Here is a 25,612-nt window from a genome sequence, read left to right as displayed (position 1 = left end):
TGCTGAAAATCTATCCTTTTGTAATCAGCTCAGATTTCAAATAATCTTTGAGAGCCTTTGCAATGTGTAAATGGCGACTTGTGGACCATTTGAAAACACAGGTTAATCTGGATAAAATAGGCATTTTCTAGTTGTTTATGTTCAAATCTACACAGTTTTATAGAGCTCCAGGTTGGTTAATACAAATTTTTCTAAAAGAAACTCTGGGAGCTATCAGTGGCCTTCAAGACTACCCACTCCATCCCAACCTCTGGCCAGTGAGGAGTAAAACTCAGTGCACAAGTTTGGCTCACCTACAACCACACAGTGTGGAAAGAGCTGCCACTTTGCTTTGGCATCTGATTCTGTCATCATCAGCAAGACATGAAGGTACAGTGTTCTCCACAGACTGACAACTCCTCCCCTCCCCATTTCTCCAAGGACTAAGATGAGTTTGACTAGTGACTTTGGGCAAATGATACTTCTTCAGAGAAGCTTTTTTGTATCTAGACCAGTCATAAACATAATCTTGCTTCATTCTACAAACCTAACAACTTATGAAAATCTAGTGTTCTTTTAATTTCTTTTCCTTAGTAGATTCATGAAATCCTTTTTTAGTCCCCTGAGGTCATCTGCCATGGGGAAATAATTGTACTATTTCTCCACACTTTATTAGCCTAAAAGTTAAAGAAATTGCAAACAAGACTGAAAAAATGTCTTTCCTTCTTTTTATTTTCATTCTAAGACTCAGCAACAGTGAATCTTCACAAGGTCTTCTCCAACCACCCCTACAGGCCACCTGGACTCACCACGGACATTAATTTCAGTATCACGAACTATTCAAATCTCTTCCTACCTAGTGTCTGTAAAAGCTGAGAGTCAAAACAAAAAATAAACATAGAGCTCAAAATATTGTCTTTACTACCAAGTAGATTTGCTATGACCAAATCTTATTCTAGGCAGACTCACCTACAACCTCAGACAGCCCTGGACCAGAATGAAAGGTGGATCCATGACCAGGTCAGACACACTATGGAAGAGAAGCATCATGCAGAGGCCACACTGTGTATGGACGAGCCAGCTCCTGGGAGGAAGAAGGATGGCTAGTGTTCCGTCTGCCTGTGGGTCTCTCTCCTCGTCCATGAAAATGGAGTGAATAAAAAGGAAAGAAGCTTGTGGTGTGCTCAGTGGAATCTCTCTTCAAGAAAGCCAAAGGTGGGGAAATGTGTTTTCCCAATCATGGTTTTGCATGAAATTTCTGAATGCTATATGCTGTCCTTTTTATCTGTATTTTTAAAGCTTCTTTATAATAGAAACCATGACTTGAATGGCTAGTGTCCCTCATTGGAACAAACACAATACTGGGTTAAGACTGAGTATTCAGTAAATATTTGTCTTTTTGATGTTTTGTTTTTATTTTTTGCAGTCCTGGGGAACATGCTAGGAACACTGTAACGCTGAAATATACCCCCAGCTCCATAAATATTTGTCTTTTTAAGGACTGGTAATAAAAGTAGGAATTATACAGTGTTCTGTTCACATCTGTAAAAACAAAAAAACTTACAAATACTAACCTTTTCAACCAGTAGATGGCCAACTTGGACCTGGGTCCCAAGTCAAATCTTATATCCAAAACACCTCAACTAAAGCCACACAGCTTTATTCCCTGTTACAAAAGTCCGTTCGCTCATTATTCAGAACACATTATCACCTAAAGATGCCAAATGTAACTTGATCTAAGTTCACTCTTTTTATACTCACAACCTAAATGTTTGTTCTTCCTAAATTAAATAGCTATTGAAAATATTCCAAGATTTTGCTGAAAGAAAAAAAAATTTTTGTCAAGCTGTTAAGAAATAAGAACTAGAGGGCCAGGGATTTAGCTCAGTGGTTTCGCCGCCTGCTGCACAAGTGCAAGGACCTGAGTTCGATCCCCATTACCAAAAAAAAAAAAAGAAAGAAATAAGAACTAGAAACAACTACTTAAACACAGGTGAGACAGACACACATTCTTACAAATTGGTAGATGAAAATCCTGCAGTTATACTATTATCAGAAAGAACAAAAACTGTACTCTGAAGAAATGCCCTACCAGCACACCAAGCAAATTGTGAGTATAAAATTCCTGAGCGTTTATATGCCATCTGCCAAGGTATTAAAAATGCAGCTCAGACATAAAAGGAAGCAGAACAAATTAAAGAAACTTCTGCACTGGAAGGTCATGAAATTCAAGCCCTAAACATTCCCCACATGAGACCTGATGGGGTGGCATCTTTCTGAACAGACACAGATGACAAGAGTGCCAGTGACACTGTCACACATGTACTGGTCAGTGCACTCCCATAAGCAGAAGTCTTTTTAAAATATTCTTAGGAAAAAGCGAGCTTGAGAAGACCCTTTTGGATTTTCCCAGCTTAGAGAGAGACAGCTGTGTTGATTCATACAAAGCCCAGGACTCATCTCCCATGAAGCTCTGTGACTTTTAACCCCCACTGAATAGACACAAATGGGCAGAAGCCCTTAGGGCACTTCTGAAGACCAACCAGAAACAGTGGCTTCCTAGGCAGACACCAGCTCTTGGGGCTACCAACAAGCCCCAAGGTGGAGGTAATGAAGTAGAAGGCTCAGAGACTTTGGGGACTCATTCCAAGAGGGGCCTCCCCAGCCCACCCAGACCTCCCCAGCTGCTCCCTAAACCATTGTTAAAACTATTCCTTTGATCTAATAAAGTCTTCTGAATTTTTATTTTCATTTAACAGGCACTTAAATAGCAGTCAAGCAAGCTTCTAAGTGCTTTATTCCTGCAAACAAACATACCGGATGGTACTCTTACTTGTATTCTACAAAAAAGAACACTGAGCACAGAGTAACTTCCCCTATGTCACTCACTCATAAGTGACCTGAATGCTAACAGTCCAGGTTCTCAGGTCCATGCTCTTCCTCATAAGTGTGAACAGCTCAATAACATGTTGTCCTGATTATCATGGACAGTCCCATTTACATCATGACTACTGATGTAAAATGTTTGTATGAACATGGTGATGGAAGAGTATAATGAGGTAACATTAATGTTAATGTCACCATAGGCAGTGTATTAGAATATATTCAAGCTCCTTCTCCAAGTGCCTTAAACACAAAGCTGTGGTACACTGGCTCTCAAACCACAGGGAACATCAGAATAGCCTAGAAGCCTTGCTACAACTCAAACTGCTGGCCCCACTCCTCCAGTGTCTGAGTAAATAGGTCTGGTGTGGAGCTAATCAACTTACATTTTGAACCAGCCTCCAGGTGCTGCTCTGCTGACAGGGCCACAGTTTGAGAACTAACTCCTGGTCTACCAGGTGCAAATAGATCAAGCATATGAGCAGAACACCCTGGCCAAGAACCCCAGGTACTGACAAGTTTGTTCTTGGGGGAGTGTTTTACTTGGGAGCATCACTCATCCCTCACACTCTCAGTCCTTCCTGCTGACTGGGGCAGGATCTCTCAATAAGCAATTCTTTCAAGTCTGGGCCTCTGCAGATCCCTCTAGATGTTGACTCCAATCTTTACCCCTTCTCTCTCTGTACTTTGGGGCTCGCATCCATAAATCCAAGAAAACCATTATGTCTGTGAATTTTTTTGTACAAACCAAGATTCAACCCATGGCAGACAGAAGTGACTACCCATTGAGAGCTAAACTACAATTACAAATAAAAAAATATGAGGTTACCTTAAGGAGAAAATTGGCTCCCAGATCTACAGTTCTTGACTATCTCAGTTTGAAGCTATTTAGACCACCCAAAACAATTAATTATAAATAAAATTATAAATAAAACAATTAATTATAAATAAAATTGATCTTAGAAGCAGAAGAGAAAGGGGACACCTAGGAGCCTATAATGTTAGGCCCTGTTGAGCTGCGTCCAGGGACCAATGATGAACTTTGTCAGTCCAGCTTGGATTCCAATCCACCTGATATGGCTGTCTCCTTTTTCCTGAAATATATGCATTGGGTATGGATGGTATGGGCTCATAAAGTCAGCAGACCTGATGACATGAAACACTTGAGCCATATTAGCAAATTCCTTAGCCTTGATTCCACTGTCACCAAGCAGCTTTCTGACAATTGGGTTTCTCATGCACAATATGCATCTTCAGAGAGAGTATTCCCAAGCCAACCAGGAACATCTGGTTCCATGAAAATTGTATTTCTCATGGTAAATTGACATCCTAACTTTATATATCAGCCTGTTGAGTGTTTTGTTTATGTGAGGAATTGGACTCTCCACCCAGTGCAACTGAGAGATACCAACAAGATACTATTCTCTGAATTCTGGAGCCCAAAGAGCCAGACTCTGATTTCCCTCGACATACTCATCATGTGAAGGATTTTCATGACCACTCGCCATTGCACAGTAGCCTGAGAGGATGAGCCAAACCAAGAGCCTTTGTCACCAAGTAACAGGATCACATTTTATGAACAAATAAAGCATAGAAAAGAGGCTTTGAGTTAGACTTGCAGTCAAATACTGCCTCTACAACTCACAAGGTTTGCTATTTAACCTCAGACTCTCAATTCTCTCATTTACCCCAGAGGAAGTACCTATAAGTCAGTGGTTCAAACAGTAGTGTGCATCCTAGACCAAAAGCATTAACATTTCTAAGAATTCATCAGAAAAGCAAATTCTCAAACCCCGCCAAGACCTACTGTAGACCTACTGTAGCAAAAGCTGTGAGTGTAAGCCCCTGAAAGCCTTCCTGGTACTACTCCCTGAAGCTGGAGAAGCACTGATGCTGATTTTTGTGAAGATGGAAATACTGTATATAAACTGTCTTGTGCAGTGCCTGGCACAAAGGCAGATATTGGAGGTGCTGTAGCAGCTGTTATCATTATTATCACAGGAAACTCAGAAGTCAGAGGATTCTTCCATGATCTCACCATGCTCATAACTATTAATTTCTTTTCATACATGGCCAAGAATACATATTTTACACATCTAGTAAAGAGCTTTGCTTTTGTTCAGTTTTTATAGATTTTCCTTCTGTCCAGCACAGACAATTTTTCCTATGCTGTATAGTTTTCAGATTCCATTAGCTGCCTAATATTCCATCAAATAAACATGCCACAATTTACATAATTATTTCTTCAGTTTTGACCGTTTATGCTGCTTCTAATTTTTCAAGCGACATTCCTGGCACACGATTTCTTTTCTTGCAACTTTTCAAATTGCTAGTTGGAAAACTATTATATCACAGCCAACAGATTTGTGTGCTCTTGTCTGTGGTCTAGAAACAAATAAGTGTATCAATATTTCCATGGGACTATCCTCAACTAGAAATGATATCCCTTGGTAATTTTAAAAGGCTGAAAAATAGTGTCTACAGTTAGAAATTTCTTAAATTACTATCCAGTTTGAATATTTATACTTACACTGAGATGAGATGTGACTACTTAAACTGTTATTTAAGTAACTCTCAGAAATTCACTCATAATTCTTCTATGTAAATCCATATAAAGAGATGGTCTTTTTTTAAATCTGAAAAGTTATAATTCTGAATTTGTTGAAAATCAGTAGATTTCTGCATCCTTTTATATGAGAGAATATGTAAATAAACAAAATTGAAAACAGACTTCTACTGTAGTCTTGCGTTTAAATATTTAAATACTTAGGGCCAGGGATTTAGCTCAGTGGTTCTGCCGCCTGTCTTGCAAGCACAAGGACCTGAGTTCGATCCCCGGTACCAAAAAAAAAGTAAATATTTAAATACTTGGTAAATTTTACTACTGGTATACAATTCTAGATCCTGCCTTGTGATAAATTGATGTATGTGATAAATGAGCAAAATGGAAAATAGTGTAACGTTAATGTTCATATTATCAGTAAAGATGTGTGTATATTAAGAACAAAAAATAAAAACATATCATTTACTGAGGTACAATAAATTTAAACCTAGAAGTGGCTGAGATATCCATATATGCTTCTGAATTACTATTCTAAGTCTATATGTGAACTGAAAGGTTGCTATTTTTATTGTTGTCATTAGTAAGAAAGATACTGTGTTTGAGAATATGGTTTGGTATAAATGTGTCTGGACAAATGTTTCAATTATTCCTGGTTGTGGTTTTGCTAAATTCCCAAAATTATGCATTTTGGTTAATGTTATTGATACAAGAGTTTAGGGTGTGGCAGGCTGTCTGGGAAAGTGGGTGTGACCTATTAATTGCAAAGTTACAGGACACAGGTCCAGAACAGTTCCCAAAGCCCTGCACATAGGCTTCTCAGGAGAACTTAAGCAGTTTTGGATAGGACGAACTAGATGTGATGTCAGCCTGAGGAGTGGAAGATTCAAAAAGAATGGTCACCACTGACCTCTGGGCTACTGTGTTCTGTTTCATAGTATCTACTCTCCCTCATGCTGTAGAGTGTACTTTTTCCTACTTTCACTTGGCCCAAACTTACTCTACAGAGCCTGTTTCTTTTCCTACCTTTAATAAACATAAAACCTTGCTACCTTTTGCACTTGTCTTAACAAATTCTTTGCTGAGGACATAAAGAATCTAGAAATCTCCTCTAGAAGGAGACTCCAGCACCCTAAAACCTGGTAATACATTGAAAAGAAGGGGTCATTAATTGTTATGTTTATTAAAATAGAAATTTCAAGTTGCAGTTCCAAACTATAATCAATTGTAGAAAAGGTAAAAATTGAAAAGAATTAGGAGAAAAATTATGAGATCTAAAGAGAAACCACAGCAAAGTTGCTAGAAAGAGAATCAATTTATTAAAAAATTACCCATAATCAAAAACAGAAAATAACATACTGAACCTAAAAAAGAACACATAAAATCTTCATAGAAGATATTTTAAAACTTTAACTACAAGACATAAAGAAAAAGGTACAAATGCATGGGAGTGATACATAGCAAAGATGGTAATTCTTTCCAAGTTAATTCATAGACTTAGTATAATCCCATGTAAAACTTCTGATTTGACAAATTTGATAAATTCACACCAAAAAGTGTATGGCAGAATAAAAAACATAAATATCCAAGTTAACTTTGACAAAGAAGGGCAAAGAAAAGAAACTACTCTCAGATACTAACACATAGCACAGAGTCTTAGTATTTAAAAAGTGTGGTACTCACGGAAGAACCAATGCATAGACAAAATGAATATTACAGTTCAAATCACACATACACACAACACTTACAACACATGCGCATACACAGCACACACACATGTGCACAGAACACACACACCTATGGAAAGAAACTTGATTTGTGATAGCGATAGGTACCATAGACCAAAGGGGAAAGGAACAGATCATTTAGAAGTCATGGAGATTTCTCCCCACTTCAAAGGCTACTGCCTTGTCAAAGCCATCATCGCACTCAGATTTCTGCAAAAGCTCACCATCTGGTCTTCCTGTTTTTTCTTGATCCCTGTAAGGCTACTTAATAGCTATCCTGCTAAAGTAGTCAAATTATGCTTCTGTTTTAAAAATACCAACTGGCATTTGGGCTGGAGATCAGTTATAGAGAGCACATCCCCAGCATACATGAAGCTCTGGTTCCATTCCTGGCACTAAAAATAAATTTTTAAAAATCTATTGCTGTTCTATTAAAAATACCAACAGCTCAGTGGCATCACACCTGCCTCACAAGCACAAGCACAAGGTTATGAGTTCGATCCCAGGTACAAAAAAAACCCAACAACTTATATTAATACACACAAAAAAGTGTTCTAGTTCAACCAAGTTAGGCAGAGAATAATTCCTAATAATTTTTGCATACTTCCTATTATCAGAAATATTTGACTTACAAACATTGACTCATTTAATTTCCACAACCAACCTATGAAACAGGTACTGATATTCCCCTCATCTTAAAGAGACATTCAGTAAAGTGATTTACTAAAATCAGAAGCTACTTGACCTACCTGTGTAGAAGGACATTTGGGATTCAAACCCTGAATTCTGACTCCAGAATATTTGGACAAGGTTTGCAGCACAGAAGGAATTGTTTACTAGACTTTTAGATCCTCCGTGGGACTTTAATTAATTAGAACATTAAGTCATGGCACTTGTAATTGATTTTATAACTATTATTCGATTTTATGGTAAGTGGGAATTATTAGAAAATTTATTACAAAAAAGTCAGGCACATTGCCTGCCTCTGCCCCAGCTTTCTGCATTCTTTCTACTTTGCCAATTTTTTGCATTATAATATTTCCTTTGCAGTCTGCACAGGGAACTGCGAATGAGAAGTCAGACTGACAAGGAGGTCTGCTCATTCTAGCATTGTCCCTACATCTGGCTGTGATACAGCAGTGCACGTGTGGAGGTGGAGTGGACAAGACATGTCACTTGGTTTTGCTAGAGCAGCACAGGGTAGAAAGGTGGACCGGCGCCAGACAGCAGAGTTGACCTGGGCTGAGGAATTCAGTTTCAGGACTTACTTGCAGTCAACTTGCAGTAACCCAGAGGCCACTAGAAAACTTTAAAGCAAAAAGAGCAATCCAATATTCAGGATGGAGGAGAGAGAGAGAGAGACAGGGGGGGTGGGGAGACAGGAGGAGAGAGAGACAGAGACAGATTCAATGTGCCAAGTCTCTCCTCTGTGTTAAACAAGCTCTGCCTGAGGCACCTATATTATCTAAATTATCTAAAAAGTCAGGGACATTAACCCAGGCTTGAAAACAAATATTGACCTGTGAAGCCCTGGAATAAAGGGAAAAATCAAACTCTACACAAAACAACTTGAACATATCATTCACCTTTCAGTTGAGGTTTCAGGATTCCAGTAGGCAGCAAGGGAAATAATGATATATTTATTATTAACAACTGACATTATTTCACTTAAAATTTACCCAGTATGTATCAAAAGCCTTCTAGAATTATCGTTAGTTCTAAAATTGACTGAATTTTCAATACATATTCCAGACACTGTGCTGTTTGACCTATATTATCTCATTAGATCCTAACATAACTCCATGGAATAAGGTGTTAACGGTCTTCATTATAGAGATGGGGAAATGGGTTCAGAGGATTAAAGTTAATTTCTGCTTGAGCTAGTAAAAAGAACAAGGATTTGAATTCCAACCCAACTCAAAACATGCGTATTGGTTGTTATTTAGTTTTATTTTAGTAATGAAAAACTTCACTCATTTTTTTAAAAAATTATATACAAAGGATAATAATCAGGGATATGAAATTGTTCCTGTTACTCAACTTAAGAACAAAACATTGCAAATACTGTCCAGCCCTGGTCTGGTCCATTCCACTCCCTCCCTCCCAGAGGTAACCAGATAATGAGGTTATCACTCCCAAACATTCCTTTATATTTTACTACACATATGTTTTTACTTCAACCATTTGTTATATTATTTTGCTTGTTTATTTAAACTTTAAGTAGTATACTGTAAGTATCCTTTTACAATTCGCTTTTCTATTCATGTTTACAATGAATGAATGAAACATATTCATGTTGGCAATTTTAGCTCTAGTTCACTTACATCTTCTGCTATATAATATTCTACTTCATGAATATACTCTGATTTATTATTTCTGTGTTCTGTTGATGGACATTTAAACATCTCTGACTTCTTATTACTATAATTAATGCCGCAACATTCTTGTATTTTTACTTAGTGTGAGAATTTGTCCAGACTGCATAGTTAATGGTAGAATTATCATGGTACACTTGTACCTTCAAACTTAGTAGATTCGTAAAAACACTCTGAAGTGATTATTCTTTTTAATTGTCAACCCTAGAAGTGTGAGATGGTATCCACTTATGGCTTTAATTTGAATTTGTCCTAATCATTAGTGAGGTTGAGCTGCTTTTCTTATTTTATTCAGTTGCTCAGGTTTCCTCCTCTATAATTTGTCTATTTATCAACTTAAGCCAAAAAGATAAGAAAGCTTCCTCTTGGGCCAGGGATTTAGCTCAGTGGTTCCACTGCCTGCCTCACAAGCACAAGGACCCGGGTTCGATCCCCGGTACCAAAGAAAACAAAAAGAAGAAGAACAAATTAAAAAAAAAAAAAGAAAGCTTCCTCTTAAGGAAGAAAAATTGGAGCTCTGGGCTGAGTATGTGCTAACTTGTAGGACAGAGAGACAAAGAAACATTCAGAACTCAATGGGTGAGCACCCTGGGGCCCACAAGAAGAAAGGCTTCCTGGGAAAGGTGACCCTGAAGCTGCTAGTTGAAGAATTTGTGGTGGCCTGGTAAGGAAGGGTGAAAGAGTGTCCTAAAGTGAGGAAATGGAACCTGCATAGCCATGGAAGGAAGGAAGAACCTGATAGGTCCAAGAATATAATCACTAATCTAATTGATTGGAGTAGAAGGTGCTTGAGGCACACGTGAACCTTAGAAGAAGGGGCAGCCAGTCTTTGAAGGCCTGTGTTCTGTACTAAGGAATGGACTCTTGTGCCAGAGGGAGTCACCTGACAGCTGTGAGCAGGAAGTGTCAAGATGACATCTGCACCCTGGAGCTGAGACAGGGGAGCCAGGGGAGAAGGTGTGGGAGGTTCAGGCTGAAATAGAGGCAAGACGGTTAGCTCAGAGAACAATTAGGAAGTTACCCCAATACTGATGACAGTTTACACTGATGCAGGGGCAGAAAAGCCAGGAAAACCATTGACCCTAATCGCCAGGTCAAGGGCCAACAGAACTCAGTAATCTGTTTGAAGGATACTATTAGGGTCCAAAAAGTTAATAATTTGCATCTCCCTTTTCCATGCCTGAGTTCAGAATGCAATTAACAAATAGACACAGATGTCAGGTACATGAGGATCAAGATATTAGCCTTATGATGCTCTCAAGAGCATCAACAATGCTGAAAAGAGTGGCAAACACCAGGTCCTTATTAGGCTGTGCTCCAAAGTCATCGTCCAATTTCTAACTGTGATGATGAAGCATGGTTACATTGGAGAATTTGAAATCATTGATGATCACAGGGCTGTAAAAATTGTTGTGAACCTCACAAGCAGGTTTAACAAATATGGAGTGATCAGCCCCAGGTTTGATGCACAGCTGGAAGACCTGGAAAAAAATGGCAGAATAATCTACTCCTACCCCATCAGTTTGGTTTCATTGAATTGACAACCTCAGCTGGCATCATGGATCACGAAGAAGCAAGACGAAAATACACAGGAGGGAAAATCCTAGGATTCTTTTCCTAGGGATATAAAACATACAAATAAAATGCCTCAGTGGAAAAAAAAAAAAAGATATCAGCCTTAATATGTGAAAGGATGCATTTGACAGGCAGCTACATGGGCTTACAATACCAGACACAAGAAATAACTTCATATCCACCTGAGCATGGCAGCCCTGGCCACCTGAAGGACATGCTCCCCTCACAGGGCTTGTCAAGGGGCCCTTGAGCCCTCTGCAGCAGACAGGTCACAGAAGAAAGGCAGGCAGAACATGAGCCACCCATACATGGTTCCATCATCAAAATTCACCAACCAGATGAGGTATTCCTCTTCCTCCAGGGGAGAATGAGTGTAAATATGTATGGAAGGGAAGAGGCAGCCAAGCAAAGGGAGAATTTAATGAGGGTCCCTCTAAATAGAAATGCAAGAATGGAAGGGCCTTCTATCTCCAACCAACAGTGACAGTACATCTCACTTTGGACAATGGCAATGACACAGAGGCAGCCAGAGTACGTTCCAGGCTACCCCATCATCTCATAGTTGTGTAATTCAGGGTAGACTATTTACTATCATATAGCTAACTCTTATGGAGGAATGATTATGTCCCTGCACGCTAAATGCTTTCCATATACAAACGCAACTGAACTTCACTAATGGACTGTATGAGAAAAATACCGTTAAGCATAGTATCAGTCATGTTTCCTTCACTGGGACAAAGTACCTAACAGATACAATGTAACGGAAGAGAGGTTTGACTCACAGCTTCATAGGTTTCAGTCCATTGTCCATTTGGAGAAGCAGAAACATCGTGGTGTAAGGGTGTAGTGGAGGAAAGCGCCTCACTTCATGTCAGCTAGGAAGCAGACAGAGAAGAAAAGAGCCAGAGAAGAAGGGGCCAGGGACAAGATATAGTCCCCAAATCCACACCCCCATGACCCACCCAGATATCCAGAAGGGTGCTTTACTAATCTCATAGATGTCTCCCAAGCCAATCGAGATGATAATCAGGATTCTCCATCACAAGTATCTTCACTTTACAGGTGAGTACATGAAACAGCTATTTCTCAAGGTCACCTAAAATGGCAGAGCCAAGGCTGGAGCCTTAGAGTGTCTGATTCCAGAGCTTTCATATTTCTAACTAGATATCTCTCAACACGCGAGAGGCTGGGTTCAGTACCTGGTACATTGTAAACACTCCATCTTTATTACTATGGAAATTCTACAATGGTCATATCTTCTAAAGAGATATGGGAGAAGGGGAGAGTCCTGAAGTAAAAGTTAGAAACAATTGAAAAGTGCCTAGAGAGGTGGCATAATTCAAAGGAATTATTGTGGAAGAATGCTCTGAGTGGCAAAAGAACACCATGCTTATAGGTTCTGCAGTTACCAAAGATTATGCTCATCTGTAATTAAATAAACATAGGACATTTGGGAAAAGAAAGGAACATGACTTGGTTGGCATAGACTATCTCCACTGGTTATGGTAAATAAGAGAAGTGTATTAAACGCAGAGAGGTCAACTGGGAAAGACAAGTCTACTTTATAATTCTGTTATGTGTTTACATTTTTCCAGGAAAAAAATAACTTGGAACAAAAGCTATGTCTTCTGCATCATGTTCCAAACAATAGTTGGCCAAATTTGTGTGCTTATGAAAACTTTTATTTTGGATAAGGCATGTGTTATAGACTGAATGTGTATTGTCAAAATTAATAGGTTAAATCCTAACATCCAATGTGATGGTAGTTAGAGGTGAAGCTTTGGAAGGTGATGAGATCACATTGGTAGAACCTTCATGAATGGGATTAATTCCCTTATAAAAGAAACTTCAGGTAGTGTCCTTGTTCCTTCTATGTGAGAATGCAATGAGATAATGGTGATCCAAGAGATAAAGCACCCCCTCACCAGACCCCAAAATTGCAGCACCTTGACCTTGGACCTCCAAGCCTCCAAAACTATGAGAAATACATTTCTGTTCTTTATAAGCCACCCAGTCTATGGTATTCTATTTCAGCAACCCAAACAGACTTAATCAGTGTGCAAGGATATAATGTGTTCTTCACTCCCAAATCATGCCAGCTTTATAAAGTGGCAAATAACACATGGAACTGATGCAATTAGAATGGGTGTCATCCCTCAGCAGCAAAAGCAGTGTTTAAAACAAGGTGTGGCAAGAAACAAGCCAGGTTCCGGTGAGGCAAGAGCCATGTGTCTCTCAGTAGAACTTTTTAAAACCTTCGGGCCAAAGCCATTCGGGATAGAGGAACTCCTCCTTCTCCCCTGAGATTCAACAGTGATGTTTCTAAGAGAAATGACTGCCTACTGTACAACTTATCTCTCAAGGAGATGAGTAAGGATGTCTGCCCCTGGACCATAAGGCAGGGGAACAGAACCACATCCTGAGCTTTTCTGACACCCAGAGAACCTTGGTGAAGGACCACACATTGCCCTAACCCTAACTCTAATCCTAACCTAGCACAGTGGAGTCATGAGTGTGCCCCATGCAGAGGCTTGAAGACAGGGTTCCTCGTGGGCCTGGGGTCCAGACAGAAAGAGGGACAGATGGGGCAATGCCCTCCTAGCAAGCCTGGAAAGCCCTCCCCATTTCAGTTTCAAGCAGGGTAAACCTCTCGCAGAACCGCCCTTCTGAGATGCCCCTGCCCTTTTAATAAAAATATCATAAATTTCCTAGTAGTCCTGTGGGACTTTCTCAGTCAGAAACCAGGACATCATGGAAACTCAGGAAGGGAAGGATCTTCTCCCCTCCAGCAGGACTGGCCTAGGCACAGGCTGGAGCATTGCCCGCCCCTGCTGCTCCTAAAACAGTACTAGTCTGGCAGAGAAGACCCAAGGAAACCACACAAAGAGTGTCCCTGACTGCTTCCCCCAAGCTAGGGAGGAACACATCTCAGGGCAGGACAGAGGAGCTGGTGCCCTCCAGCCACTCACGAACTCCCATCATTACCTGCCAGCCGCAGAGCCCTGAGTTGGGGGAGGAGTTCATAAAAAAAGAAAAGGAAGCAGGGAGTGTGGGACAATTTACACTATTCTCTAAGCTTACCTTGGGTATAGAGAAAAACAGTGATTCTAAACCTAGAAACAAGAGAAACAAAAACATGCTCCTGTGAGCATCTGTGAGACTGAAAGGACCACCCTCCCTAGATTGCAATTCCCTGAGCGTCTCCCTGCACTTCACTTGGGCCTTCCCTGTCTCCACAAGTTTAGACAAAACTGACTCAAGCCCCTACTTCCTTGCTCTTTGGAGATCCAAAGATGGCCCCATAATTTCTACCTTCCTGGGAATCAGCTTCTCAGGCCCCTGGACTGACATGGATCTACCTTCATAGCACCCAACCCATAAGAACCCAGCCACTTCCTCTAATATTGCAACACAGAACATGGGTGTGTTCAGCATAATTTACTGAGGCTTTCAGTGAGGCAAAGATGGTTTGCAGCCTAGGGATACACATCTCCTCAAATGGAATTCAGTGCCCTCCTCTTCCAACCCCAGTCTAGAGGTGTTCTGCCCTTGTCCTCACCTAGCTGGGGCTCTGCACTCACTGCAGTATTTTACAAAACAAAAAGGAATGTCCCTCCCCCACAAAATCCATGATGAGCAAAACAGCAAATTTTAAAATTAACATATGCCGTGCTTTTTATTTGTTTTACCCCCTTGGTTGTTTTCTAACGAGAAAGAGTCATTCCCAATCAGCTCAAGGGTGCAGCATCCCAGGGCATTGTGTCCTCCACTTTGTGGGTGGATTAGGATTGACAATAGTGTGAGAACAGATCGGGCAATGGGTGACTTTATATGTGGTCACGGGGGCAGGCGCATGTGAGTTCAGGGCTGTGTGTTGCTGAGGACCAAACCCAAGACCTCACACATGCTAAGTATATGCCCCACCACTGAGCTATATATCCCAGTCCCGTGGGTTTTTTTTTTAATTATAGAATTTTTATTAACTTTTTCCACTTGTTTCAAAATATGAGAAGTTATTCTGATCAGTGTGCCCAGGTACCCACTTTTACCCTTGCATCAGGCTGCCATGGGTTGGCAGGGCACTGCACTCGGGAAACCCCCATGTCGTTCCTGTGTTTGTTCTAAGAGCAATGAGAAGAGCACAGGGGCTGGAGGCTGCAGGATGTGTGAGCATATCAGACCCCAACCCTCACCTGCCCACCCACTGCTTTAGGCTTTAAGCAAGTGAGTGATCCTCCCTCAGGCTCTGGGAACAGGTGAGCAACGACAATACCTGCCTCCCAGGATGTGCGACAGTCAAGCTCTTGGCAATGCTAGTGACCAGTAAATGCTAGTTGTTCTCATGCTTCTGTATCTTATATAGTAGTTGTGATGGGCAAATGCATTAATTGTGATTTGATAGTATATTCTATTAATCGAGTGATTTGTCTATTTAATTGATGATGTTTGAGGCGGATCATCTTAGCATGTCAAAAAATTTATCTGAGAGTAATGAATACAATTTATTATGCTCCTTCCTTCTCTCCAAAGGATTATTTCTGATCTTTTAAAGCCTGATTTAATGGACTAAACCACCTTGGACCAAGTCAAACCTGCAAGTTAAAAGCCACTAAACTGGGAAGTGTCAACATCTATATACTGTGCCTTACTGCCTATTAAAATGATCATTTACTCTACACCTACCATGTGTTCTATAGAGGAATGGCAATGTGATGGTCATCTTGGTGCTAGCTTGCTCATAGATGAGACACACTTCTCTTAGAGGATTTTCTCTTTTTCTCAGGGACTACCATCAAATAAAAATGAAAATTATAATGTGGTCAGAGTTCACAGCAACTGGATGTGGTGATAGCACTACAGACCATATGTATCTCCTTTCTGGAGGAAGTTTCTGGCTAGCAGAGCCAGGATTGAGCCTCTGAATAAAGCCAGTTGAAGGTTTGCTGAAGGACATGGAGCACTATTTCCTTGTTTTCATCAAACAGGTTTTAAGGTGACAAAGTCCACACCTTTTCAAGAGTCCTAAGAAACTAAGGGCTTCTCCAGGAAGCCCATCAGGAATAGAACTATGCTGGGAAAATCACTTATTGTCTCAGAACTGAAAAAAAGGCTGAGGGTACAAACAATGAACCTAAGTGAATAAACTAGGTCTATCAATTCTTTTGCAAACTAGGAGGTTCAAACATTCAGGGCTTTGATGGCCCAAATGTTGCCTCACTTCTTTCTCTGCCACTCGATCCACTTAAGAGTTTTTCTTTTCTTCCTTCAAATCCTCTCACACTGATGACATTGTTTGAAATCAGCCAGGGATTGGAGACAAAAATGTAGATGCTGTTACAGAGGCATGAACAGCTGAAGCATGAAGCTAATATGATCAAGAAAAGTAACAGAAAAATCCTAGAAGCTAGTTTGAAAAAACAAAAACAATGAAACAAAGATAATGCTGGATCTGAATCTAGCTGGGTAAATGAGCTGGAAGGACCATTACTGGTGGAGAAATTATAATTATTCACACCAGGAGCATACCTTTCCTTCAGGGCACTATCCAGAGCCAGGAGCAAACAGGCTGCTCTGCAATGGTATCCATTTTCTTCCCCACCATCCCTGTAGCTTGGCCAGAAGGGATTTCTAGGACCTAGTTCCAAGTCTGAGAACAGATTTGGAACAAATCTCTCGCCACCTTCAGAGATGCTACACACCCAGCTGGATATCCCAGGCCTCCAAGATAGCGCCACTTTATGGTTCTTATGAGTTATGTACTGTGTGCCTCCCAAGACTTCCAGGCACAGCTGGTCCCAGAGAAGGGAGCATCCTCACTGGAGCTGAGAGGAGGAGGTATCAGCAAACACAGGCCAGAATATGCCATGCTGGCTTCCTCCACACTCAAAATTAAAGCAGAATAAAAAGCATCCTGAAGTCACCACGACACATGTCAGCAGGATGGTCCTCCAGGTCTCACTGAAAGTGGCAGTGCCATGGAGGGGTGGCCTAGAGGGGTGAAGGTGAGGTGGCTCACATGGCTTTCTGTGTTGATTCCAGGAGTTACTGTCAGAACAGGGAGTCCAAAGTGACAAGTGAGTTCTCCCTAGGCAGCCTTCCCTTCCACATGGCTACAGGGTCCCCTCCTCTGCAAGTTCCTCCAGGCCTGGCAGCACTCTTGACTTATAAGCTATTTCCCCCCGATTCATTTATCCACTTGAAAGTATGATGCCTGGTGAAGTCAAGGCCCAGAGGAAGGAAGAGGGCTGCTCCTACCTCTTGCAAGGCCCAGTGACTCTGGGCTTCACTATTCTCACGCACACCCCAAGCTTCAGGGTTTCTTATCAGGGACTTGACCCCGGCCCCAAGACTTTCAGGGACTGTTCTGTCAGCCTCTGTGGCAACTCAGCCATTCCCACAACCAGACCTTCTGACTGACCACAGTTTCCCTGAAGCTACAGGAAGTCGGACTCTTTTAGAAATGTCTTAGAAGCTTCTGGTTTCAAAGTTGAAAGTTGGTTGTCCTAGTGACTTAGGTACTTTCTCATTGCTGGGAAAAAATACCAGACACCCACATGTTAAAATAGGAAAGGTTTAATTTGACTCACATTTTATAGAGATTTCAGTCCATAGTCGGCTGGCTGCAAGGCAGGGCAGCATGGCAGAGGGGCATTGCAGAGGAGAAATAGGTCACGGCATGGCAGGCAGGAAGCAGCGCACACTCAAGGCTCAAGGCAGGAGGCAATGTGTGTATATATATCTATATATAATATAGATATATATATGGAAATATATAGGGATAAACAGATTAGATAGATAGATAGATAGATAGATAGATAGATAGATAGATAGATAGATAGCAATCTCCAAGCCACTCCCACAGCGACCCACATCCTCCCAGCAGGCTTCCCCTCCTGTCACCACGCTCAGCTATAAATCGATCAGTGGACTAATCCAGTATTACACACCCATGATCTGGTAACATTCCAATGATCCAGTCACCCCCAAACCCCCACCTATGAACACATGAGGCTTTGAAGGGACATCTATAAACAAACCATAACAGCTAGCATATATTTATAAGGTTTGTAATACAGTTAACAGAAACCATAGCCCTCCACATGTTCATGACTGCCGTGCCCAGACAGCTCTAGCACATAACCACAGCTTCACCTGCCACCTGCACACAGCATCCAGTGCTCTGCAGGTAAAAGAAAGCTTAGCCAAGCTCAGTGCCAGGGTTCCCACTTGCTCACCACAGTAGATGCCTTACCACTGCACTGCTGAGCAATCTATCCAAGAGGCTGCTTCTCTCATACCCCACACATTCCTCCAAGAACAGACACCCTACAACCCCATCCTGACATATGTGCCATTAGCACCTCCCTTCCCTTTGACGTGGAAGCCATTTCTTCCCAGAGCAGACTTCCAACCTGGGCTCCCCAAGAAAATGGCACCCAAATCCAAGGATCTGTGCACTCGAATTCTATCAGAAAGTCCATTCCCAGGGAGCGGGGTGAGGAGCAGGCAGCATGAAGCACAGGACCAATCTTCACTGTGCTGATGCATCATTGAACAGGCCACACTGAGAGACAGCTTGCTTGATTTGCCACACCAGTCCTGAGAAGTTGCACAACGGTGTTTCAGGATAGTATCACATTGGGGATGCTGGCTCAAATCCCCCTTTGTTGTGAGGAGGTGGGCCGGGTACCCACTGCAATTTCCACATACCGTGCCCTGAGTGAGGAACACCAGTCAAGGTGATGTCAGGCTGTTGTAAGACCGAGGGCCTTGCCAAACGCTCTGAGGAGCTGACTGCAGCGAAGAACACCTGGGAAGGAACACACTGGACAAGTTGGAAAGTAAAACAGACCTTTATTAGTCTGGCCAGACGGCACTCCCAAAGCAAAGTAGCTTAGAGAGGCAACTGGCTCAGAGTCTGAGGCTGTTCTTATAGGGGGTTGAGGGAGAAGTTAACATATAGATTTATGAGAAAAGGGACAAAGGTTAGTGGTCGACTGTCACGTACTGATGGTCAGCAGACATTTGCAGATTGTTCTATAGACGGTGGTGTCCGGAACATCAGTTCTGGGCAAACAAGGAGTTGAGTAGTTTACTTTGGGATTTTAGGTCTGTTACAGATTTTATCTAGTGTCCCAAAACTAACAAGCATCTTTATCCATTAACTCACATTCAATCACAGTTGGGGCTAGGAAGTTTTATGATTACAGAGTTATGCAGTCCCACATTGTACCTGGGTGAATTCACTCAGGGTCCTGCAGAGCTGGAGCGAGACAGGTGAGATGGAGAAAATGTAAACAAATGTAGCAAAGGCATCCAATACTATGACTTTCAAAGCTTTGGGTGGAAAAGGCAGACCAACATTTAATGGTTCAGAATGTGGCATCATAACCTCTGGGTAATGATAAAAGCAGAGGCAGAAAATCAAGAAACATGAACAGAGACACATGAGTGCTCGGAGCCATGCAAAAAGAACCAGTCTTCTTTTGGGTATGCCAGAGAATAAACTATATATTTTCACCTTTGTATAAAATATCCATTTTTATGTGATCCTCCACTCCTCTGTGATTAACAGTCATACAGTCTATCAACAAATAGGAAATTTTCTGCCATATCCTTAATAACTTTTGCCACCTCCTTTATTCACCTCAACATGGCATGGAGCTCTTATAAGTAAAATGAGATGTGCGATTTGGAAAGTGGTAAAAATTCCTATTATATTTGTAGGAAGTTGCCTGGAGGCAAACATGAAAAAGCTAGGGTGGAAAATGTAATGTCATAGTCAACTAAAGCAATCATCACCACCCATTTCTCTAATATAAGTTATTGCCTAGACCAGCAGTCAGCACATTACAACTCACAGGCCAGATCTTGCCACCACCACATAGAAAGTTTTATTGGAGCACAGCCATGTTCATTTGTGTGTTAACCGTGGCTCCATTTCTCGCCACAAAGGTAAGGCTGAATAGTGACTGAAACCATATAGTCTTCAAAGCATAAAATATTTACTATTTGGCCTTTTACAAAAGAAGTTTTCCAACTTCTGGCCTAACCATGCTATTTGAGATTTGTCTTACAGGTAGGATGTCCAATTTAGCAGTAAGCCAAGACTAGCAGCTGATTCTTCAGTCGACAACAAGAAAATTCCATTTGCTAATCACCACATTCATGTCCAAACTGTGCTACTTCTTTCCCTTTCTGTGAGGACTAATCCAAAAGCTGAAACTGGTATCACAGAAACCACAGATGCCTGTCATAAAGACATAGATAAAGGAGAGATAGCAGCTTTTTTCTTTTATTTATTTATTGTTTGTTTGCTTGTTTTCTGTGTTTCTTGAGCCAGGGTCTTGCTTTGCAGTTAGGCTGGCCTTGAGCTCACTTTGTAGCCCAGGCTGGCCTTGAACTCATGGCAAACCTCTTGTTTCAGCCTCCCAAGTGCTGGGATTACAGCCACCATCCTCAGTTTTCCTTTTAAACAAGAACGTAATTCTCAGAATCTTCAGTCTAAACTCACGTTTAAAAGCTACTCCACATACTCAGCCCTGCTTAAACTCAAGTCATACCCAGGCAATCCCAAGAATTGTGATAACATAAGGTAGGTACTAAAGAGGAAAAGGAACTGCCCTATAATAGGCTAAATAAATAACAGTCCTCACACTGTATCTGACCAGAGCTCAAGAATCTATATGTTTACTACCCTTTATGAAGGTGAGCCCAATTCTGCCGGCTTCTAACTTCCTCCTTGGGTACAATTTAGGTGTTTTGATGGATAAACCAACTCCTTCAAGGCACCAGAGGCCCATTTCATTAGTGGTGTGCAGTAAATAATGTTCCACTATATTTTTATGTGATTCCAACTCAAATTTTTCAAGGAAAGCGAGATAACCAAAAACATTGCTAGTGGCAAGCAATGAAATATAAGGAGATTTAACTCTGCCAGATCACAAAATACCAGAATTTTAATTCATTAGTGCATTAACAGGCATAATTAACCTCATCAGTTCCTGTGCTATGGGAAAAAAAACAGAAGAATTCTTCCATTTTGCCTATTCAGTTGCATCCTGGGCCCAACCTCATATCCACAAACACGACTATAGATAGAAAAACCCTGTAGAATCACCTGTAGCCTATAGTGCCGCTCATCTTGGCATGGTAATCACCTTTGTACTGGTTTCTTCACTTTTCCTATCTTTCCCCTCTACCTCTGCACACATTTCAATCTTGGTGTATTTCTGAAACATCCACCAGCGAACTTCAGTTCCCTTGCTTTAAAACTTTGCCATGGCTTTCCCCCGCCCCCTGCGCACCTTGCTTCCTATAGAGACAGTCTAAGTTCCTAAAGGACAGGAGACTTCTCACAATAAGACCCAGACCTAAACCGCCACCCTCATCCCTGTATCTCCTGCCTCCACACATACAGGACACAGTGCAATTGCCACCAGATGTGACATTTGTCCTAGGGTCATTGTTGCATTGACTTGACTTGGTCCACAACATAGTCAGTGTGATTCAGGCTTCATTTTGTCAAGGGATTATTACAGCCATTATAAGGTCGCATCTCTCCCAGTCAGTCTTCTCCAAAAGTCCAATGGCTGAACTAAGGCAGCAAGTCCAAGGTGGTCCTCAAGCTACTATTACATTACAGTCTTTCAAATAGCCACTTCTCCTGGCTGTGACTGGCAGGATCCTCACTGACATTCTGTTCCAAGTGCCTTCCCTTAAAGATATAGCTAAAGCTTGGAAGCAGCCCAAGTGCCCATCAACTGGAAACTGGATAAAGAAGATGTGGGTTTTTTATAAAATGGAGTACTACTCAGCCATAAAGAATGAGAAACTAGAGTCATTTATAGCTAAATGGATGCATATTGAGGGCATACTCTTAAATGAAATAAATAGGACACACATGTGTAAATACCGAATAGTTTCTCTAGTGTGAGAAACTGATAGTGTAAACAAGGGTTAAAAAGATTAAAGTGAATAATTGATAATTTGAAATAGGAAAAAATGTCCAAAGACAAAGGAGTGAAGGGAGGAGAAAGGGAGAGGAAAGGAAAAACTATAAGAAAAAAAATGGAAATAATGTCTATATAAATAGGGAAGGGTGGAGGGGGTGAAGGGCACACAGGTAATGGGGAAAAAATAAGAACCAAGATACATCATGCACAGGTACAAGCACCCAATGATAAATGTAAACGAATTGTATGCCTAAAATGTACCAATAAAAGAACTTTAAAAAAAGAGATACAGCCTGATGAGCTTTGACTTGATCTCTCTCCATATATATATATATATAGATAGATATATATATACTTAAATTAAATATATATTTAAAAGATATATATTTAGAAGTGCTTACTGTGTGACAGACCTTGTATCAATGAGTTCATGAGAATTCACTGTACATAATATGTATGTGCACAGTGACTAAATGTCCACAGAAAGCTCACAGTCCTATTTTCCCAGTTTTTTCCATGTTCCCGGAGTGTTTGGGGGCAAATCCCTAAGTATCTCATGTCTAGGGATGCCCAGATCATCGTAGGAGTGCATAGGCTGGTCAGAGATGAGAAAGGGCCCCTAGACTCTAAGCTCTCTGAGGAAATGCCCACTATGCTGTGCCAATGAGCAGTCTTTCTGATTGATTCTGAAAGATTATTATCCAAGTTCCTGTCGCAAATGCTACCCTGTCATTTACAGCTCAGGACAAATGTACTTAGTGCTGTAAGTGACCCTTCATTTCAGAGGTTTAGAAATTGGGGCACCTTATTGGAATCCACAAGAATAAATGACCATGACTTTCGCTAAATGTATTGGCCACCTGGCTGTGGCCCTAGGTTTTCATGTGGCAGGATCCAGCTGGTGGTAGGAGGCATCCATGAGATAACATTCAGGCCTCAAGAGGATATCCTGTGAGATGTGTGTGAGGGATTGTAGACACATCACTGCTCCTAGCCTTCCCAGAGCCATAATTCCCAGCTGATGAATTTGTACTCCTGCCGGCCAATTATCTTCACAAATACATGTAAGTCCTCCTAAGAGCAAAATATTAAGCCTCCAACATTTTGGAGTAAAAAGACTTTTTATCAAAAGAGTAAAAGATGAAGGAAGGAAAATAAGACCAGGTGCAAAAAGTAGATGGAGGCCAGAGGGTGAAAGGCCATGGACTATAACCTCCACCTTTTTCCTACCTCTGGTTCTCTCACTGACAGCCAGTCACCAAAAAAAACACCTGCTTTTCCTTCATCATTCCCATTCTGCCCTTTCCTGGCCCCTGCTACATGCTGCCCAGGCTATGGCCTCCAATCTTAGACCCAGCTGGAGTTCACTCACCAGGGACCAATCATCTTAAGCCAGTGGGATCCTGCTGCTGTCCCTGCCAAGAGCCTACCAGGGCTCCTCACTGCCTTCAGCCCAAATGCTTCACCCCAGCCTTCTGGACCTCCATAAGCTGGACCCAAACTTACCTCCCTATTCTGTCACCCGGCAGGCAACCTGAATGATGGCATGGGAAAGAGGTCCTTTCCTTTCTGCTCACAAATGAAAATTCCCCAAATTACTCAAAACCCATGCAGATTACCATGACCAGCAGGCCTCTTCTGAGTGTTCCAGTGCATGGGACGTGATCTCCTACTGCCATAAGCCTCAGCTTGCCCCCACCTGGTGGTGACATTCACATCTGGCTCTGCCTTAGCTGTTCCTGAAATTCCCATGCTTTTTGAAGGTAGGAACAAAGTATTATTCCCTTCTTGCTTAGCAAGTAAAAGGGTGCTGTTGCCATGTCTGAGGAAAGAGAAAGGACTCCATAAGAAGACTAAATCCACAGTGAGGTCAGATCCCACCCAGTGCTCTGTGGTCAGGCCTGCCCCACTTCACCAGACGTCCTCAGAAGCACATGGCCAGAGGACTAGAGGACACTGCCATGAACCTCCTCCTGGCCACAAAGCACAGGGCCCAGCTGAGTGTCTCAGTTCTTAATTCTGAGCTTCAGCCACTTTGTGAGGCCAGGCCTGCTGCCTGTGGTCACTGTTAGGAGACAAGCCCTGAAGGAGGTACAAGTCCACATAAGCATATTGAATAAGTGTGTACACAAGTGCATGTCCCTCCGCCTATAGTGACACAGCCCCCCTCTCTCACCCTTAACCTCCTTTACCAGATTCTCCTTTGGCATAGAAGACAATTCCATAAGCTCTTTTCCTTTAATGATAAAAAATTAACCTTTGTACATCAACTAAAAATTTCCCAAATCCTAGAACCTCATTATACCTAAACTCCATGAATAATTCACGCTGCTTCAGGTGAGAGAGACCAGATTTAATTATGTTCTGAGGGGGCATCTTCCCTAGAATTAAATGGAAAATATCCTCATTTGTCTACTAAGCTATTTTAAGGACAGGTTATCGTGGGCCTTCTACAGAACGTAAATGCTAAGACAAAACAGGGCTCACTCTCTCAGCATAGGGGAAAATTACAAAACCAGAGAGTCCTTTATGTATCCACATGGAGCCTGTTTCTAAATTAAACCAGGCAAGAATGACACCAATACCAACACATGCAAACCCCAATAAATTAGCTGCTCCCAATTATTAAGAATGCAGCCTTAGGTCATAAAAACGATTTTGTGAAATTGATCTTAAATGAAAAATGTGTAATTACACTTAAAGCAGTTACAGGCTGCTAGTCAATGAAAAATTTATATTTCCCGTGGAGTTGTACCACTTTCTGCGCATACAAAATTAGTTGGATTGGTAGAACTTATATTCCAATTGGAAGTGGTTCAAGAGGCAGAAATATTTTTCAATATACTTTTCTAAATGAGCCCGCAATCTGGTCAGCTATGCACCCAATGTGCATGTTATAATTTTATTGCCTTTGGACAAAAGCCACTGCGGCACCAAGTGTTCAGAATTCTAAACAAGATTCACAACAGTTTTTAAATCCATGAATGCAATTATTATACATTCCTTTTGTTATTCTTTTTTTTCATTAAGATTTGAAAGACTTAGTTTTGAGTAAAGTCAAGCATAAATTTGTGGGACAGAATGCATCTAGAAAAAAAGTCATGGGATTCATCCTTTACCTTCCTCCCACATTCCATCCATCACCAGCTTCTGCAGGTCTTATCTCCAAAATCATCTCAAAACCATGTACTTTTCTTCATGTTCACTGCTTACTCTCTAGTCTGACCCACCATGGCACCAACTTCTTAATTCACCATTTTCCTGCTGCTCTTGACTCCTATGATTCCTTCTTCCCACAGCGGGCTGACACATCTTTTTGAAAATGTAGCCAGATCCTATCATTGCTGTTCCTCCAACCTTTCAAAAGCTTCCCATTGCTACTTAAGTAAGACCTAAGTTCCTTTTGTGGCATAAGAAGCCTTGATTAATGCAGCTTCTTGTCCCCATCCTCAACATCTCTTCTCATCCTCCTAGGGGACCTTCAAACTGGCCTCCTTTCCATCAGAAAATGCACTGCTATTCCTGACCTTCAGAATGTTGTTCCCTGCTCTTACCTGT

General features: G+C 41.4%; 1 protein-coding gene and 1 pseudogene across 3 annotated transcripts in view; one reads left to right on the top strand and one right to left on the bottom strand.

Moving 5' to 3' along the window:
- Asb3 (ankyrin repeat and SOCS box containing 3) overlaps positions 1 to 25,612 on the bottom strand; it is a 365,295-nt gene that overhangs the window by 161,621 nt on the left and 178,062 nt on the right. The gene's annotated exons all lie outside the window — the stretch shown is intronic.
- Positions 10,750 to 11,145, top strand: LOC101721065 (small ribosomal subunit protein uS8 pseudogene; annotated as a pseudogene).

The sequence above is a fragment of the Heterocephalus glaber genome, unplaced genomic scaffold, assembly GCF_053883595.1.
Source record: "Heterocephalus glaber isolate CG9 unplaced genomic scaffold, H.glaber_assembly_v1.0 deba00001457, whole genome shotgun sequence".
Classification (NCBI taxonomy): Eukaryota; Metazoa; Chordata; class Mammalia; order Rodentia; family Bathyergidae; genus Heterocephalus; species Heterocephalus glaber.
The sequence above is the reverse complement of the archived record's forward strand: the minus strand, read 5'-3'. Positions and strand labels throughout refer to the sequence as shown.